At 40.7% G+C, this 14,369-nt stretch overlaps 1 protein-coding gene across 6 annotated transcripts in view; it reads right to left on the bottom strand.

The window, feature by feature from the left end:
• Nucleotides 1-14,069, bottom strand: part of LOC125716484 (ras-specific guanine nucleotide-releasing factor RalGPS2-like) — a 76,775-nt gene extending 62,706 nt beyond the window's left edge. For 3 of the 6 annotated variants that reach the window (XM_048988803.1, XM_048988802.1, XM_048988804.1), the window contains exon 1: nt 13,886-14,068. The gene's annotated coding sequence lies outside the window, so the exon portion shown is untranslated. Of the gene's footprint in view, nt 1-13,885 lie in introns of all 6 variants that reach the window. The other 3 variants (XR_007384345.1, XM_048988806.1, XM_048988805.1) reach the window with 2 other exon arrangements.
• Between the last annotated feature and the right edge of the window lie 300 nt (nt 14,070-14,369).

The raw sequence follows: 14,369 nt of genomic DNA, 5'->3' as shown, positions 1-14,369 counted from the left end.
TCACGCATGTATCGCACTTTGCGCTGGTGGACGACAAACATTGAATCAGCTGTACATGAGCAGGTCGAAAAAGAGAGAAAAAGTCAGGCAGCTAGCTTTTTCTGTTTTCGCAGTTATTGCTGGAACTGCTGCAGCAAGAGATGTGTGGGTACGAGCCTGCCGGCGCAGGCTGATGATGTCAGCGCATGCATATAAGCAAAAAGCCACAAGAATTCTGATCTGAGCGTTCACATTCAGGTCGCATGGCCGTGAATCGGATACGTATCCGATTCAGTACCACATATGAAAGTGACACAAATCTGATTTGAAAAGATCAGATTTGCCTGTCCACACAGCCCTGAAAAGATCAGATCTGTGTGACATTAAGGCAAAAAATCTGATTTTATGAGTAATGAGTTCATTAGAAAAATATAGTGGAACCAGATTCCCAGGGTAGCCTGCAGGAGGTAGCAGGTCCACTGATGGAATCTGCCAGTGTCTCCACACAAACACACAGAACATGCACAATGTGGTCCAGTGTATGTGGTGAAGCTTATTCTCCAGTGGTCTTGGCTGATATATCAACTTACTCAGGAACTTGAGATTCAGATTCAGATTCAGAATACTTTATTGATCCCTGAGGAAATTATGTGGGTTCAGTTGCTCCCGGAGAGTAAGAAGATAAGTAACAAGTTAAATACAATAACAAATAATGCAAATTTACAATACCAAAATTATAAATGGAGAAATATTACAATAACCAAAGACACAAATGGGCCAAATTACAAATGGAACTCAATATACAAACAGTATTATATATAATAATATATTATATAAACAATACACAAACAATATTCTGATATGTTAAATAAATTACCTATACATGGGGTTGAGTTGAGGTTATACTTTGAAGTGCAGTGTAGTGTGATACTCATGCTTATGTGCTTATGTGGCGGCATTGTACAGACAGATAGCCACAGGCAGTAATGATTTCCTGTGTCCTTCAGTGGAGCATTTGGGTAGGCTTAGCCTCATACTGAACGTGCTCCTGTTACTGGCCAGCACGTCATGGAGTGGGTGAGAGAAATTGTCTAGTATTGTCCTTAGCTTGGACAATATCCGCCTATCTGACAGCACCTTAAGAGAGTCCAGCTCCATCACCACAATGTTACTGGCCTTGTGAATCAGTTTGTTGAGTCTGTTAGCATCCGCTACCCTCAGCCTGTTGCCCCAGCATGCAACAGCGTAGAGTTTGGCACTGGCCACAACAAACTCATAGAAAATCCTTAGCATTGTCTTACAGCTGTTAAAGGACCTCAGCCTCCTCAGAAAATAGAGGCAGCTCTGGCCCTTTTTGTACAGTGATGCAATCAAACCAAACATGTAGTATAATAGAATGAGTCACTGCAAAAAAAAAAAAGGTTTTATTAGACCCAAGACTGGGTCTTAAGACCAGGCTGAAATTTCATTTGGGCCTTGGAAGCAGGTGAGTAGCGATATCGGGACTCTGTAGAGGATGTGGCCACCAGCAAGGCCTCACCTCTCTGGAAGCTTGATGCAGATAATACAATCAAGAATCTGCCCAGAATTTTACAACCGTTCACTAATTATGATCTTCCATGACTTGCGAGAGCATCAGATGAACAACTCTGTCTTCTGGTCAGTTGAGGTTTATTTATTTTTTTATTTTTCGTGAGGAATTCCAAGCACACTTGGAGTATTTTTTTTGTTAAATTACCAGCCTTGTGTCTGATATCTGCTGCCAGACGCACCTACCTTCCCTTTCTTTTGCTCACCCTCAGACACACACATTTGTATTCATATTGTTGTGGGGACTCTCCATTCAGTTCTCTGGGAAAAACCCTAATCCCACCATCACACCCTTAACCCCTGCCCAGCCCTAACCTTAACCATGAGTAACTAAACAAAATACAAGACTTTTGACGTTTTTAGTTTTTTGATTAAATTCATAGATTCTTATAAAATTGAGCTTTACATTGCAGGGACTAGGGCTGTCACGTTTTAACCAATATTCGAATATTCATTTGAACATGATGTGAAAAAAATTTTGCGTTCCCTCACAATGTTTTTGCGATTCCATGGAATACTTTTGCATTTCCTCACAATACTATTGCGATCCCTTGCAATACTTCTGCATTCCCATTACATTTGCCCACTTGCTATTTGTTGAACTATGAAGCAAGTATAAACGTTGTGCTGGGTGATATGGCCAAAAATGTTATCACGATAAAAAAATGCATAATCGCTCAATATTGATAATTATAGTGATAAACGTCACATTATTCCTCTTCAATTTAAAGGCTGATTTTTACTGCCAAGTTAAAACTGAAGAAACCAAATGCTTAATCGTACTTATAAACTTTATTGTCAGAACGTAACCAACACTTACCAAACATTAGTGATGGTCAAAATGACTATTCCGGAACAATTTGCTAAATTTTCTGACTCCGCTAGATGGAGCTCTTTGTTAAAAGAAGGGCTCAAAGCATGCCAAAAAGGAAATCAAAAGGCCACATCTACCCAACAGCATTTCACATTTCACAAATCCAAGATAGAAGATGGGCAGGTTATTTTAGTCATCGCCGAAAAATGCCACAGCTGGCATTCTTCCTATCTTTTCTTAATTCTCTGTGGATTATTACTGTCGAGATTTCGCAAGGACTGAATTTTACTGTGAATTTTCCTTTTGGATTTTGCTAGATTACCCCCTAATTGAGCGGGTTACTTTGGACTTGCTCTACCGGTGAGTTGCCCTATTGGTTTGATGGTTTTGACTGTTGTCTGCATTCTGTTATTTGATCAATAAATCTCCCGTTTTCACGGCTGTGTTTGGGCTTGTGCTCCACTGCCAGTCCTGACAAGTCACAAAGTGGCAGTGTTGTGTCATAAATCATATCGAACTTTCATCAAGCATTCGGCATATCAATAGAGGAAAATTATGTTGCGAAAATTTTCGTTATTTTATGAGTATGACAAACAGCAAAGTTAAAACTTTACCATTCAGTTTTCTGGCTGCAATATCTTTCAACAAAAGCAAGAAACACCCATTGGTCTTCCACATGTCTTTATGGGTGAATTTTAATTAATATTTAAATGTCTGAGTTAAGGGGACATGGTGGTGCAGTGGTTAGCACTGTTGCCTCACACCTCTGGGACCCGGGTTTGAGTCTCCGCCTGGGTCACATGTGTGTGGAGTTTGCATGTTCTCCCCATGTCGTCGTGGGGTTTCCTCCAGGTACTCCAGTTTCCCCCCCCCCACAGTCCAAAAACATGCTGAGGCTAATTGGAGTTGCTAAATTGCCCGTAGGTGTGCATGTGTGAGTGAATGGTGTGTGAGTGTGCCCTGCGATGGGCTGGTCCCCTGTCCTGGGTTGTTCCCTGCCTCATGCCCGTTGCTTCCGGGATAGGCTCCGGACCGCCCGCGACCCAGTAGTATAAGCGGTTTGGAAAATGGATGGATGGATGAGTTAAACTTCAGGTTCAATAGCACAGCTGTCTGGCCTGCTTATAGTTACTGGTTGTGAATGCATTTATCAATAAATATGTATAAAAACACACATATGAAACTTACATGGTGTGTATTTTCCCCCATAGTTTAATGCTTAAAGTACACTTAGCCGGACATGTCTGTGTATTGTTTAGGTTAATTGGTACTTATTAGTCCATTTACTCAATGTTTCGTACTTTAAACAGACACAATGCAGTCATCATTAGTAATGCAAGGGAATGGAATTTTATTGTATATTTAAAAAGAAATAAAAAAATCCACCCTGACCTCTTAGGGGCTCTGCACAAATGTGTTCCACGGGCTGTTAATAAATAAAATACTGAAAAGAATGAATCCGTGTTGCATATTTTAGATGGGGGGGGAGGGGGGGGGGGTGACACCCCTAACCCTAACCCCCCCCCCACACACACACACACACACACCTCTTTCCGGGAAAGGGGTGTGTAAACATGGGTGCACGTGCAAGCACATGCGCACAAACACTTCTCCGGAAAGGGTGTAAACTCTCATCCACTAAGCTACCATACAGCAAAATGTGTGATTAGACATGCACGTGCATACACAGAGCATGTTTCTCAGAGTCTCTCAGACTGTGGGCAAAATGGCAGGTAAAAGGAGAGGAGAGAAACCATATACCGAAAAGACAGAGCTATGGAATCAGGGCTGCTGCTCTTCTTCCCCGTGACATGCAAATTGAAAACTGAACCAATATTGTGCACAATAGTCTCCGTAAAAATGATTTAGCATCATGTTGTGGTACATACAAGCTGCCTACAAGTACAGGAAGATGAAGACACCATCTGGACATCCTCTCTGCTTGTTTACTTAACTGTTCCTGCATGTACTGTAACCAGTATCCGTTACTTTATAACTCGGAGTCTGAGCCCTCACAGCCCGAAGCCCTAAATGCCACCAAGAGAAAAATTCCATAGGGCTGGACTGGCTGAGTGCAGGATAATGCCATGCCATTCTCCTCATGCCTCCCTCAATCTACTCAAAAGGAGACCTGGGAGAGCCCTGGTGATTCAAACCAAAATGAAAACTTTTTTCCTGACATTGTGGATGGGGGTGAGTGGAAGAGTCCCGAAAAAGAAGCACTCATGCGATCACACTGCTTAGGGCTTAGGTTACCAGAGGAAGGTGTCCCCCTACCCCATTACTCCTTGCTGCTCTGAGTCCAGCTAGGTATTCAAATATCCCTATATCCATACACATTCATGCATATTGGTGCTTGTATGTAGATACATGCACTGCAAATAAATACGGCCATATCTAAATTTACATGTCAGAAGGAACTAAACCCAGAAGGAGCAATGGCAAGGCTGGGCAGAGGCAGGTAGTTAGTGCTGCAAGCAGACAAAACAGCAGTAACCTCTGTCTATCTCTCCGTGTGGCCCACAACACCCCCCAGCACAGAAATGAAGAGAGGAGACACACAAGTACAGACAGGATGGTCGAGTCTCTGCACGTCACAGCTCAAACAGTAATGCATTGTTCAAGCTGTTCTTCCGTCCGCTCTTCTAAAGAAAGTCAGCCTCCCAAACACTGGAGTTCAAGCAGAAGTCAGCAGGGGAGACAAGAACATATCTGGCTGTCACTGCTTGACCCTGGAGAACTCTGCCCCCTCTTAGAAGACAAAGCCATAATTACTACCTGAGAAGAAGACAGGAAAAGGACGAGAGAAGGAAGCAGCATGTTTTGTAGGTTCCCAACCAGCTCTCACCCAGTACAGTAGCTTAATGCAACAATTGTACAGTTTTTTTTCCCAAATTCAATATTCAAATCATCACAATGGGTTTTATACATTGAACTGCTTGCCTATGCCACACATTCACTGTATTAATGTGTGTATTCGTCCCAGTAATTTCCTACAACTGACATATTCTGAAAAGTGCACTATCCATACTAGGGATGGGGGTAGGAGTTACAAATTGAAATTCTTTCTGGTTGCAATTTTTAGATTTTTAGAAAAGTAACTAAAAGAGTCAAATAAAAGGTCTTTGACATTTCTTTTACGAATGAACATTTTCACGAACGTCACCCTTAATTCCATAATGTAAATTCATGAAAAAGTATGCTAATGTACGAAAAGAAAAAAATCTGAACGATTCTGAAGCTATAATTAGCCCAGCATAAATTATAAGTAAGGACAAATACACTGTAGCTGTAATTCATTGGCATAAAAAATGAGAACCTGCCGAACAGCAACAACTTCTTGAGACTTCTGGAAAGTAAAAGGGAACCACAACTATGCACAGGAAACAAAAACGGAACTGGTAAGGGGTGTCATTGAGGAAAACTGATCTGTAAATATCAAGTCAACATTAAAATAGACGAGCCACCAGTTCTAATGTTACTGTCGCCATTACAGTGGCAACCAATATTTGAGAGAATGATAGAAGCACAGCATGTTGGGATGTCCTCAAAGCTCAACAGAACACGAGCAAGAAGATATGGCCTGACTGGGTGTTATCTGCACCACCATCTGTAGATGACAGTTGGTCTCATCAGACATCTGGCCATGGGTGCCTAAATAGTAGCTGGTACTCTTGTTGGGGGAGGGGCACAGTAAGGTTGAGGTAGACTTAGCATTATGAAGAAGAGAAGACTAGGGTGTGGTAAAGACAAGGTATTAGAAACAGAAGGTACAGTTGAACAGGGTGGGTCTAAACGCAAATGACATGTTCTGGTATGACACTGAAACTGGAGAGCATACCAAACACTTTCCTACTAAAAATACAACCTCCAGTGTAAGAAGGATCTAGATACAACTGCTGGCAAACAGCTGAAAAATCCAGCTGTAGGCACGGGGCGACACAGAGTCTGAAACATAAGGATGATGCATTATTGTGTGATGTTATCACTTGTTCAAAAGCAAAAAAACCAAGGAAGTACTCAGTGGACAGGGGACTTAGTACTGACTGACAGTACAGCTGGCACAATATCATTTTCTGGTCCGATCTTGATACCGACATTAAAATTATGAGTATCTACAGATACCACTACCAATCAGATATTTTTTTCCCTTTATTATCTATTATCAATATTTGTATAAATACATTTCAATTAACATGGCAAATTATCTGTCTTAATCCTGCAGCAGCATTGCTTGAGCATGCAAAGAATGGGAAAATATAATAGCCATGTTGCTCAAAAGCTATGCCACTACTATAAAGGAAAAAAATCAACAGGTAACATGATTCACTGACTCTTTGTTTCATTCAGTAACAACTTTCAAAAACAGAATTTTTTCTTAAAGTCTGAAATGTACAATATATTGTGAAATTAAATATAATAAAGAAATCAATCATAAAAATATAGTGGAAACTGCTTATACTGATCAAGTCTGTCCGGGTGAAAATGATAACTATAAGCGGATGATCATTATAACTTTTTTTTCTTTTTCTTTATATTTCAGGCAGATTACCATCTAATGGACATGTGTACATTTATTACATGAACATAAAATAAAAAACGGACAGTATCACTATTTACTGAATTTTATTGACTCTCAAAATATAGTACAGCTGCTTCAAATGCTTTTCAAATTACAGTACTTTACAAAGCAAATTACTGAACTGTGTATGATTTAAATATGCTATAATACAGTATGGTACTGTACATAAAACAAAGCATACTGTTGTTTCGTTGCTGATATTCATATATTACGATTCAAATTCACAAAACGCCAATGTCAAACATGAAAATGTGAAGGGGTTACTATATTTCCTCACAGCCGACATGACAGCTCCGACACACACGTCTTGCTGAACAACTAGCCATCACGTGACCCTCACTTCTGTTTACAGTATGCTACACTAAAGTTACAAACCTTTTCACAATTTTCTAGGATAAACCTCTCTCTGATGGAAAAATCGGAATAGTCCCCCCCCCCATGTTTGATCCAGTATTTTTTGCCAGTATTGGCCCAATACCAGTACTGGGTATTGGATTGGTGTCATCTCTAACTTGAACAATAATAAAAACTTTCTTACCACAATAACTACTTTCATATTAAAACAAATTCTAAACATTTACATAAATTGATGTTCAACAGTCGCAGTTGTTCGTGCATTTCTGAACATAAGATTCAACAAATGGGTCGAGGTTGGTTTGTATTACAAAATCTGGTCTGCCCACCTGGTCTGCAAGTTGACAGCTGCATAGAGTGTAAATGCATGCTATCATACCCCTCATAGCTGGGATTCCACAGGCCATGTATACGTGTGGGGTGACATTTTCGTGGAGCTCCATGCTGACCTCTCAGCTGGCCACACAGACCAGCTCACAGAACAAGGAGCCCCCATTCCGTATCCACTCAAATAATCCTCAACACCTCCACCCTACTGGCAACCCTGGCTAACAAGCTAACCCAATGCGAAAATAATGAGCCCCAGATACAAGCAAATGCAACCCCCATTTTACAAAATGCATGTTCACAATCAGCCCCTTCCTAAATTATACTAAATGTATTTTTTTAGCCTTTGCTCAAAAAAAAAAACTCTTTGCCCCTCATGTCCATCATATCCGACATCCTACCCCCCATCCAAACAAAGTTGCAAAAAGAAAACACAGCTGTTTCACTCGCCTTCCTGGATCCCCTCCCTCTTACAGACATGCTATAGTGGTTCAATCAGTGTACCACAGTTGGCTTGGATGTTGTCTTCATAGTTCTTTCTCCTCCCTTTATACCACCCCCCAAGCACCTCCCATCCGTTCAGTCAGTTCTCGGAACAGGTCAGACACAAAGCCTGTCTGTTTACACAAAGGGTCCAATTTCCATGTTCAAAAGGTTAAGATACACAAAAGTACAGAAGCATAAGCATGTTCTGGACTACAACTGCTACTACAGCTATTACTTTAGTTATGTGTTACAAATGTATACAATATACATCTCAGCTTTTGTTAATGAACACAACCATCATTGAAGATATCACCACTGACAAGTGGAGAGTCCTGTTAAAATATCACTCAGATTCAAAAGCACTCACTACTCAGCTCCACTGGGTGGGAAGGATGTACATTAACATCTTGCCAAAATAGACAAAACACACAACATCCTTTACAAAACCACAGGCTCAGTGTCCACTTGCTGTCAAAGCGGAAATGAGATGTGAGCCCAACACATCATAGAGCAAGAAAAAAACAGCAACACAACAGGATCAGCAAACTAAAGAAAAAACTGACAGTTTTATGTTTCAGCACCTGCAGACTTGTGTAAACGGTACTAAAATAAAGGCAACAGGTGCTGGGTATTTTGGGCACATATTTGTGTGCCTCTGTGACACAGTTCCTCTTAGCAGACAGGAAGGGTTGCTTTGTAACAGCAAGAGAAATTGAAAGATTGTATTCAAACTGAGCCAAATTGGCAGAGCAAACTATGACAGTATCCAGCACAGTCGTTCAAATTATGAACTGTTGGTAAGTTTCCGAGGGTTCACTTAGGTTGCATGTTTTTGGACAGTGGTAGGACATCAGAGGATCCGCAGAAAATCCGCATGGGGTGAACATGCAAATTCTACACGAGTTTGTAATGTGAGGCAACAGTGCTACCCACTGCACCACAGTGCTGCACTCCATACTAGGCATGCATGATGTACAATTTTAATATCACCATTGCATGTTATGTACATGCAACCATCACATCGCAAAGACCGCAATAGTCAGTCAGGTGAGACAATCAATAAGCTGCGCTAGAACATTGCTATCCTGCCATAGGAAACAAAACTTATTAATCTTTGCAATTTTTATGATGGTTCCTAGTATGTGTTAATTAAAAAACCAGTTTAAAGTTTACTGCCGCTGCTTTGCATGAGCTCTGCAAGAAAATGAGTGAAACTGAGAAAAGCGCACATAGACTGGTCAGGAAAAAGATATATATCTTCTGTTATATAGATATATTCTGGATTTCAGAGACGATATTGAGCAAAAGCATGTAATTTGTTGGCACTGCTATGTGTCTGTTGGCACAACTTGAGGCAACACTGCCAACTTATTTCATTATTGGCAAATAAGTTCTATTTGGCTATAATTAATTCACAGCTCTTACATATCGCAAAAACTTCAAATATCATAATGTGATCTTTCACCAATACCATTCACATATAAAATAATGAATATTATATGGTTATTATTTACCATATTATGTAAAATGATACAGCTAATCGATGGGGCTAACCTTTAGTTTAGTAGCAATTATATTGACATACACGAATTGTAGAAAGTAAATGAAATAATTTAAGTCAAAGTAATGACAAAGGCAGGATAGGCTACTCTTAAAAGCTAAATGGCACATTATCTATGACTAACCACGCATTATTGGGTGAATCCTTCATGCCTTCTCTTAAGATGTAGATGCACTGCAATCATGCTGTTGTGATATTTAAGTCCTGCTTTACAATACTGATACTGCAGTATGATTCACTTTTAATATGAAGTGCTTCCACACAACTGACACTTTAGCTCTTTATTTGGACCCTCGTCTGCTATGTTACATCTCCCATCCGCTATATTGCTTAGTAATCAAGACAACAAATTTTAAATCAATATTTTTAAAAACTGAGTAATCAAGTTAAATCAAGTAATCATGACTGCTCTAATCACAGTCTGTAAAGCAGAGACTTGGAGTATATTCTAAGAAGCACAGGACATGAGGCAGAGTGCACACATGCATACTAGAGATGCACCAATCCAACATTAGGACCGGTATCGGTGTCGACCAAGACCTATTTAACAGATCGTGTATCGGTCATGTGTGACAGATTCATGTCCAATACTTACTTATCGAGTTTTTGGCAGTCTCTAAAAAGATAGCTCTTATTTCGTGTTAAATCTATTTGGACTGTCAATAGCACAATTGCTCTTTCCCTTTTTAGACATGTTTTTTGTGGCTCTCAAGCTGAAAGCTAACGCTGCCACTCAGCGGGTGTAAGCACAGCGACTTCTATCTGCTGTGACGTTACATGTAAACCCTTTGCAGCAGGGGGAGTGTAAGAACATGGGATAAGAGGGAGTCAATCTGGAAGTATTGTATGCTTTCAACACGAACTAGTAGCAAAGTGATCTGCAATCTTTGTAAAAACAAATTTTTGAGAGGTGGGGGAAGTGGGAAAGTGCACTCAACTGGGCAAGACAACATGAGAAATATGAAAAAAGCTACGGTTATTGTGCGCAGTTTAAAAATATCAATAAAAGATCAAGTAAAATGAGTTATCAGAATCTGTATTTGTACCAGCAATTTCGTATCTGAATCAGATTGGAAATGAAAAAATGTGGATCAGCCCATCCCTAATACTGTATGACAGTGATGGTGTGTGTAACACAAATAGGGCTGCCACTAGTTACTATTTTTCTATGGATTAATCTATCGACTATGTTACTGGTTAATCTTAAATCGATTCATGTAAATGATTCATTTTCCTCAGAAAATTTAATTTAAGTTAATTTTATTTTGACAACAATAAACTGTATGTTATTGCGGGGCTTTAGATAATGGACGCCGGCTTATCAGCACTATACGGACCTTATTTTTGCCCACAATTCGATAAGCAAATTAGTAGTATGCCTGAAATATTTATGAGATGCATATAGTGACACCAAAAAAGTTAATCTGTATTAATTTGGTGCATCGTTGTGCTTATTAAATTTGATTAGTGGAGCATGCCACATGCGACTGTTTTGGTAAATCCTGGAAGTGATAAGTACTGAAGTCAAGACAAGGACATTTTCTGCAACCACAGCATCTTTTAAAAGAGTAGATATTGTGGATTATTTAATGAAGCAGTTATTATTTAATGCATAATAATACCAGATGCAAGTCACATGAACCCATTAAAAATTCAGCTAAGCACATAAAGATGCTTATACTCAAGGAAGATCCTTATACAAAAATATCCTTAAATTCTGCAGGAACTCTCATTTTTATCTGAGGAATTACTATCCTGGAGCAATATGTCAAACACACAGGGAATGGATGAATATGGGAACTCCACTACATACAGCACAAACCTCAAAACCCAGAACATAAGTTCCAAAAAAGAAAACCAGGCCAGATAGAAAGCACATGAATAAAAGGCACCTAATGGAAACGGAGAGCGGTTAAGTGAACAAAAACTGTTGTATAAACTGAAAAAATCTAACTGTGATCTATGACACCAAATAGCAATTTGTGTTATTGTAAATTATTGTCCAACCTCACAATTGGGCCGAATAAAGCTGTAATGGTACATGTATTCATTGTGCTCCATTCAATTAAATCATTTTCAGATCAGAATGCACAATGAAATTAATAAATATATTTCTTGAGACAGACGGAACTTAGATTTAAACTAGATCGTCAATACAGAAAACACGCTAATTGTGGCTGTGAGTTGGTTATGGATAGTTCTGGTCTCAGTCAGTCATAATGGTTAAGTGAGAGCTTGAAGACCCTCCCACATCTCTTAAATCTGTAGTTTAACATTTTGATTCTCCAATAATTATATCAACATTAAAGAGATAGACAGTAACTGATAAGACCAAGACTGTCTGTTAGCTGTTATACTGAACTAGGAAATGATGCACGAAACACATCCAATACATGAAGTCATTTGAGAGGCCATCTTATGAATGTGTTTATGACCAGAGCAAGGCAGAAACAACCACTGCAAGGTAGTCTTGGTGTTTTTGCCAAGAAATTTAGAGCAGGATAAAAAATAAATATGGCTACTGGGGAGTTTATTGCTAACATTACATAACCATGCTCAGTTATAGGAAACACAGGATTTGGCTCATTATGATTATCCCTGCCCCACACACAAGTCCCAGCTGTCTTTCAGCTTCTGATTGACTGAACACACCTGATCCAGGTAATCAGCAGTGTGTAGGGTAGGGATAGCAGGAAAACAAGCAGGGCAGTGGAGCCTGAGGACCGACTCTGAGAACCACTGCTTTAAGACATGCAATGCACTGTGGTCTTTCTCTAATCAACCGTAGTACTCGTTTGAGAACCACTGTCTTAAAGTATCAGCCTCCAACACTTTGAAACCAAACAAATTGAGACACCATTTAGCGACTTTACATTCCTATCACAAGGACAAACCAGTAATCTCAAAACAGAAGCCCTCCTTTTAGAGAATTTGCAGCGCACACACCAGGCTCACCCCCGTCAGTGACAAGGCCGCAGAACAAGACATACAGCTACTACATATAAATGTTAATATTCGTTATTTTTAAGATTTTTCTTCTCCAACTTAAGTTCCTGCAGTTGGCTTTAACCAAAACAGATGCAGAAGAATTTTCATTAAAATGTGGACATTAAAAAAAAATACATGTTGCATTACTTTTATGACGTCTGTGGGTTGGGGGGTAGGCACAACAATCATCAGGGGGGAAAAAAGGGGGGGGGGCTGGCAAAAAGTTTGGGGATCACTGCTGTACAGATAGCCAGAGCAGGCCTCGTGCTTAACTTAACCCGGTACAAACAGAAAGCAGAGGCCGGGTGCTTAAGGCTATTGCACTCTCCGTAAAAGTAAGTAAACAAGGAAAATAAAATGAAAGTACAAAAGTTTCACAGTATATACACAGCTTCTTATTTATCATATGTATGCATTAAGAAACCGTGTGCAGACTTAAACGATCCCTGACATCGCCGCATAACCCTGTCCAGCGGTGACATTCTGACGGCCCACCAACTGACACGACGCCGCCCCCCCACATTTGCGATGCCTAAAGGAAGTACCTGCCAACGAAACACCTATTCTCCAGGTGAGAGCCCATCACCCGGTCGTAAAACTTGCTCTGATTTAAATAACAGAGGGTTAATTCATGTTTAGTGTTTCTGAAATGAGCCATTCTCTAGTTCGGTGCAGCTAACAAGCTAAAATCCCGGAAAAGACTCCAACGCAAGCTAATGCTACTGCTAAGAGGCTAATAAAAAATCAAAAGGACCACTTTACATTTTTCTTGACATTAAAGAAAGAACAATTACCCGACTGCTGTTCTACAAAACAGGTTTTATGGGATCACCACGTTATAAAGCTTACAAGACACAGGGGCTTCCTGACCGGGCTCCCTCTCCCAGACTTAATATTACAGCTAGCCGCCGAGTGACACTATTTCTAAGCCCTTTTCTGTCAAACTTGCCGGTTTTCATGGGCCGTAGACGCCCCCAGCACGATAGAGACACTCCCCGGATCTGGGCGGGACAGGGATACGATGGCAGCCTGAGCCCCTAGGCCGTCGTATTGAGGGGCGGCTCGGGATTGCGGGGGGATAACGCAGGACGCTACGGTCAACTGGGCTTCGGAGAGGCGTACACTGTCGTACCGTAAAATAAAGCGCGTTATACCAGAACCCACCCCGGGGGTCGGCCAGCGAGCTCGCAGACGCCGTACTAACCTCGGAGGGCGCTGTCGCTTAAGCTGCGGCTGCATGTGAAGGGATACCCATTGACACCCGGCGAGGCCGAACCGGTCCGTCTGGGAGAGGGCTAACGGACCACGCTTGGAGATACCACTTCGCACGCGCACCCCAGCGCGCGCTTCTGCAGTCTGTCAGTCAAGCGGCGACGCGAGCGCGACCGTTACGCTCGAAGGGGGAGGAGCCGGGGGGCTGGCCCCGCCCAAACTGCCGGCAAATTTCGCCCCCTTCAATACTGGCGTGCTATCGGAAATACAACCCAGATTTAATTTTTTAATTTTATTTTTTTAAATGCAAAAGGCAACAGAGACAGAAAAACAAAATACAACAACCTTGTCAATTTGAGCGTTGTTGGATTTCAATAAAAAATATATTTTTCAATCATAAACTTTTATTATCCCGGAGGAAATTGGTTAAATGATGTACTCGTTATTATTCGACGTTTTGTTTACATTCACATTTA

This window comes from Brienomyrus brachyistius, chromosome 21 (genome assembly GCF_023856365.1).
Source record: "Brienomyrus brachyistius isolate T26 chromosome 21, BBRACH_0.4, whole genome shotgun sequence".
NCBI lineage: Eukaryota > Metazoa > Chordata > Actinopteri > Osteoglossiformes > Mormyridae > Brienomyrus > Brienomyrus brachyistius.
This window is presented reverse-complemented; position numbering and strand designations above follow the sequence as displayed.